General features: G+C 43.6%; 1 protein-coding gene across 2 annotated transcripts in view; it reads left to right on the top strand.

The window, feature by feature from the left end:
- The first annotated feature begins 5,619 nt into the window (after positions 1 to 5,619).
- LOC127065330 (MOXD1 homolog 2) overlaps positions 5,620 to 6,000 on the top strand; it is a 149,967-nt gene continuing 149,586 nt past the window's right edge. For both annotated transcript variants that reach the window (XM_050997514.1, XM_050997513.1), the window contains exon 1: positions 5,620 to 5,774. The gene's annotated coding sequence lies outside the window, so the exon portion shown is untranslated. The remainder of the gene's footprint in view (positions 5,775 to 6,000) is intronic.

The following is a 6,000-nucleotide window of genomic DNA, read 5'->3' as shown; positions in this document are numbered from 1 at the left end:
GTAGGATTTCGAAGCCGTTACATTACCCATGATGACGTTTTCGATAAGCGAACGATTCGATATCATCAAAAGAAAAGGGATGATAGGAAATTGCTCGAGAGAATTCGATCAATTTTAATAAGTCTCCGATATCGTTCGGAAAAATTTTCTAATTATTCCAATTTTCTCATCGGAACGTGCAGTTTTTTGCTCGGGCGTTAATTAAGCATATTGATTAATGCTCTAATAAATCGAACGTTAAAGAATTTGCTGAATGTTTATATGCTATAAAAAATCGTGCGCTCGCTCGCTCGCTCTCCATATGCTTAATCCCACGATTTATGGAATTAATTATGGTTAATTAATGGCAAGATTATTACCAGATATTAAAACGACAAAAGGAAGGATACAAATCGTCGGAGTTGATAAATTTCACGATTATCCGAGGGAAGCATAAATAACGCTACCGACGCTGGAAAGTTCCTTCGAGATATCCGAGTAACGTATCTCGCTATGCAGCGTAGCATCGATACGTTTTTAAGAAGAAGAAAAAGTATCCTAAGGCGGTCGTAATGGGCATCGGTGAGAGTCGAAAATAGAGGGAAACGATGGAAGAAGGTGTCTGCACGCGCGGTCGAGCTGTGGTAGGCCAACGAGACCAAGCACGGACCATCCCGTGTTTCTCACCCTCTCTCTTTCCATTTCTTTCCCTGTCTTTCCTTCTATTGCTTGCTCGAGGTCGAAACGGAGCGAGACGTTGATGAGAAGGACGGGATGAAGCGAGGGAAGGAAAGAAGAAGACGGAAAATACTCTCGAATGAAACGAAGAGAGCATTCGAGCGAGAGAGGGAGAGCGCGATAAGGGAAGGAAACGGAGCAGTCGTAGACAACGACGGACGTGTTCATCTTGCGTTGAGTTACTACCTGCCATAGTAATTACGCTTTCTCGTTTTGCACGAGAAAAGACTCACCCTATACGCTTTACGTTCGACGCTGAGAGATCTTACCAGTTTTAACGTCAACCTGGAATGAGAATGCTTAAAGGAAGAATAAAATTCTTCCGCTTGAGTTACCAACAGCTCCGCGTTAAATGTTAACGTCCAACGAGCCATGGAAGGAGAAAACGCTTTTTGGACTTTCTTTTTTCACTAACGCTCTTCATCCGTTTCTTTCGTCGATAATTTATAGGTATTTTCGAAGGACATTTCCAAACAATAATTACTAGCAATTACCGACCTAATAGTTCCAATGATTTGTGAAGGCGCGTTAGTTATGGTCGTTCACGAGGCTCGCCATTCTTAGGTACTCGAAAGGCAGGATATTTCGAAATGCTTTAGCACGCTTCGACACTCGAACTCGAAATAGGTATAGGTATATTACCTACGTATATATAAAGGACATAATAAGTCAAGGCAGTCTGGTGTATTTACGAATACTCATTGCCGATGATATATATCGTCAATAAAAGAATTCAATGGAATTTATCTTTTACGACGAGTTCAACACAATAGAGGCAAAGTACGGCGAGAAAAATCAGTTGGTGCTGGTGGCCCGTTCCGTCTCTTTCTTTCTCTCTTTCCGTCTTTATACTTGTCCTTGAATCCTACGCAGACGTAAAATCAGTGATCGAGCGATCGTAAAACTTGTACTTATTGCAATTCTCTACTTTCGCTTTTACGGCACGACAGTCGGATTACGGAGGTGCTCTTGGCCGCCGTAAAGCTGGTAATAATCGTAATTTACATCCGTTCCATAACCGATGATTTAGAGGACTTAACATTATCATAAGCCACGAATAAGTGTTACCGGTAAAGAAATAAGCGGACTGATCACAGGTGCCACCTGCTTTCGAGTCGCATCGGGAAAATTACGAATTCGACGTTACGCGTCTGCCTTTCAAATTCTTAAAATCCAATTTCAGCTCCGTCTCGTTCTCGCACGCGGTACAATTTTGGGCCGTGAGCTCTCGTGAAATAATTTCTCGCAGGAAAGGGTGCACGTTTTTATGGAGAGTCTTGATGCTCGATATATAAAAGCTTATATCCTTTCCGCTAAATATTTTGTCGGGCGGTTTTATCCTCTTCGGTGACTCGCTCAGTCACGTTATTAAATATTCTCCGAGATCTTCAGCTTTTTTTATGATCGTCACATTCTCGAACAACTACGTCGAGAGAGCAAAAGTAAAAATTCCACGTCTGATCGTCTCGATCTACCTACGAATATTTGCGTAGGGTGAAGTTTCGAACGTACGGCAGTCGAATGATACTTGATACTACGCGAATGACTGCGAAATTAAATGGAACTTTTTATTCGAGACGAATGGAAAGAGTTAATAACCAAGAACGGACGGAAGGTCGTAGAACGCGAAAATGGACTCACCTGGACGGAGTATTCTATCAATTTGTTACGTTAGTTCCGTCGAATCCCAGGAGTACTGTCACATACTCATCGATCATGCTTATCGATCGTGTCTCTTTGCGGGCGTATAAAAATTAAACAAGAGTCAAATAACTCCGACGCTGTTATCGTGAATATTATTCAGTCGAGGCAACGCGGATAACATCGAAACTTCAATTTTATATCTTCTTTATTTTCTATTCGTTTCCTTTTATCGTTTAACTATCTGACAAGAATTTCCAGGAAAAGAAGGCAGGATATTTACATCATGACAGGAATTAAGGAGTTTATAGAAAGTTCCAAACGCGTTTATGAGTTCTAGTACTTTTTATCTCGTCGTTGAGGTAAAGTTAGAAATGCATCTACTTGCAAACACGTTCGTCTACTCTCCCTTTTCCTACTTACATCTGGAAAAGCTTAGTTCAATTCGTTTCATTCGAGGAATGAAGGAAAAGGAAAGTTTAAATTTCCTTTTTACATTGCCATCGGTTCGAAGAATATAAAATCTTTCGTACAGATGTATACCTACGGAGACTTATCGATCTTTGATTCACAAGACAGTCGGTCGTGGTATGAGAATGAAATCGTTCGATGGTAGAAACAACGATTGGACTGGGATAAAGCCGAAGTCTAGATGGCAGTACAAAGTTCGAAGGTAATTTAGACTTTGTTAGCCAAATAAAGACGCCTATTCCGTACAACTTTGTCTTTAGCAGAAGCAAAATCGTAGTTTGTATTTGTTCGAAAGACTAGGTGAGAAACTCGGGAATCGATGCGTACAAGGATTCTCTGTGTATGGTTGTGTTTGTATCTCTCCCACTCCGTCTCTCTCGTTTCTTCTGTGATCGACCATGAGTCGACGCGAATGGAACGTTCGTTCTAGATTCGAAAACTCCCTTCGAAATAAGTGGATACGCACAGTGGCAGTGTGTCTCGAAGCAGCAAACGGTAGATTTGCATATTCAAGCCGGTTAATTGTCTGGAATCGCGCGATGCGGGTGTGTCACAGCGAAAATTATGGGAATCTCGCGAGAGCTAAGAGAAGGAAAGGAAAAGGGAAAGATAGGGGGAGAGGGAAAGGGGGAAGAGAGCGAGGGAGAGAGAGAGAGAGAGAGTAACTAAAACCGACTTGATTCGCGCATTAAGTTTATCCGTTTCTCCGCGTACGTGTTAGCAGAGAGCTTTCGGGCTTCTTTGAAATAACTACATCTAGATTGCAACATCTATCCAGCTTCGAAGTTCTCTGAAATTCGAGAGACTGTTAGGCAGGATACAGCAACCCTCTGCGAAGAAATATCTTATCCTCCGGGGTACGATATAAGAACTCGAATCGCAAATTCGTTCGTGTAAGATAAGAGCTCGAGCGGATAAACTCGTCTTCCTTATCGATGAATCCTTCTCTTAGATAAACAGATAGAAACGGATAGAAGAAAGAAAGAATCTCCCTTCGTTTAACGAGCATCGATTCAAAATTTATTTTTCCCGGATCCGTCGTGATTCAGAATTGTTCATTTTCGGGAACGGATCAGACAATATCTACGTCTATGCTCGAACGAATTTACCATCCATAATTTCCAACGATAATGATTTTCATAAAGTGTAAAGTACATTAACAAATTTCATTTAATTTTCTGCGACATATTCGCGACATATTCGCGAGAAATTCGCGAGAAATTCGCGAGAAATTTGCGACGCGAATAGCACGGTTGAAAAGGGTAGTCGATAACGGATTGATAGAGTTCGACGAGTATTCTCGTCTTTTAAAAGTCCGAACGCTGAAACGAATGATAAACGTGAGCGTACGGGCCGAATTACAATCAGTATTTATCGAGCAAATAACGAGCAGTAGCGAGCCAATGTAATTCTTGCGTTATAATTAATCTCTAGGAAGGTGGAAATATTTATCATTTCGCAACGCGCGTACGCAGAGAATGCCTCATTAAAGGGGAATATTACTCGCAAACTTTTACGATGATTTCAAACGGGCATCGTATGTATTCGTGGGTAAATACACTCCGATGTGAGACCGAACGCGGGCTAAAAATATACGCTCGGAGATAATACATGTAGAAAAGGTCGAACAGTAGTTACGGTACGTCGCTTTAAAGGGTCAACATGTATCAGCGCAAAAACTCGAGAAACTGGGTCTCACTTAAAGCGAGCAACCCTCGCTCTGTTCGACCGTATCACTGAAAGACCCTCTCTCACTCGTTTCCTCCGTCTCTCCGTGCCGTTTCTACCCTACGATTCAATGAACTCCGGGGATATAATGATAATAAAAAGGCACGTTTCTTCCTTTAATTTCATTTTTTATTCCTCCCTGTCACTCCAACGGATCTTGTATTTCCTTTTATAAATAAGGGTTGTTAGATAAAAGTACGAAAGACGGTGAAATAATTAATACCCGAGGAATATGGAGAAAGATTGAAAGGAAAACTCGTGCGGTAGGAAAAGGTATCGGGTTGGGAGGCAAAGGGTCGAGAAGCGCTTTGATCCAGTGTCGTATGATAAAAAGATTTTCCTTCTCTCTTCCTCTCTCTCTTTGTAACATCAACTTTTCAACGAATCTCACTTCTCAGCTGGAGAAAATCGTAAGAAAACGAAACGAGTCCCTGGATAGCGGTGGCGAATATGTGTGGCTGTGCCAAACGTAGGTGAAAACTCGCCGAGGAGGTGAGCGAGTTTCGGGGAGAGAAGAGAGAGAGAGAGGGGGGGGGGGAGAAGAGAGATCGTTTGAACGGGCATCGAAATATTTCTGAAAGAAGCGCGTGCGGATGGAGATGACGGTGGGTCGGCTGGGAGAGGAAGAAGATCGAGATCCGGAAAGTCCTTGCAAAACCGGGTGTCTCGTGGCATCTCGTGGAGAGGTGGGCACAAAGTTGGAAGAGGAAAGGGAAGATGGGTGTCGAAGAAGCTGGCCGGGTACGCGAAGGGTCGGTGTTAGGCGGTTGGGTACGTGCGGTGCTCTAGAAAAGGATGAAAGATCGTGAAACGGTGTGAGTTGGGAAAAGGGAGGGAGGGAGAGAGAGAGAGAGAAATAGAAATAGAAGGGGAAGGTAGGAAGTATGAAGGGGGATAGAAAAAGAGAGGAGGAAGGGAGTACGGAGTTGGGGGACGAAGTGGAAGGGAGAGGATAGGAGAATCAGTGGACGAGGGGTTGGAGCGCCTAGGGTCGCGCGCTCGCGCGCGCGTGGCGCGTTGGATGGTAGGTCGGAGAGGTGGGGGACCTAGGCAGAAATCAGTCGAGTCCCGGCCTCAGGTCGCGACGGGTGTTCAGTTCACAGGCGAGAGCCGTGGCGCGCGGTTCGCTCGTGTCGTAGTGTCGTCGTCGTCGTCGTCGTTGTTGTCGTCGTTATCCTTCTCGTCCTTGACGTTGTCGCGACGTCGTCTATCGTTGTGTATACTCTCTTTCTCTTTAACTACTTCGTATGATCGCACACGTTATTTTTCTCGGTTCAACGAGCTTCTCTTTTACGATCGTATCTAAAGTCGTATCTACGGGAACGACTCGGACCCTCTACGCGTTACGTCTCCTCCGCTCTTTCCTCATTCTCTCGTTAAATAAGAAAAGAAAAATTCTTTTCTTTCTTAGACGAGAGGAAAGAGAAAGAGAGAGGGAGAGAG

The sequence above is a fragment of the Vespula vulgaris genome, chromosome 7, assembly GCF_905475345.1.
Source record: "Vespula vulgaris chromosome 7, iyVesVulg1.1, whole genome shotgun sequence".
In the NCBI taxonomy this organism is placed as follows: Eukaryota; Metazoa; Arthropoda; class Insecta; order Hymenoptera; family Vespidae; genus Vespula; species Vespula vulgaris.
The sequence above is the reverse complement of the archived record's forward strand: the minus strand, read 5'-3'. Positions and strand labels throughout refer to the sequence as shown.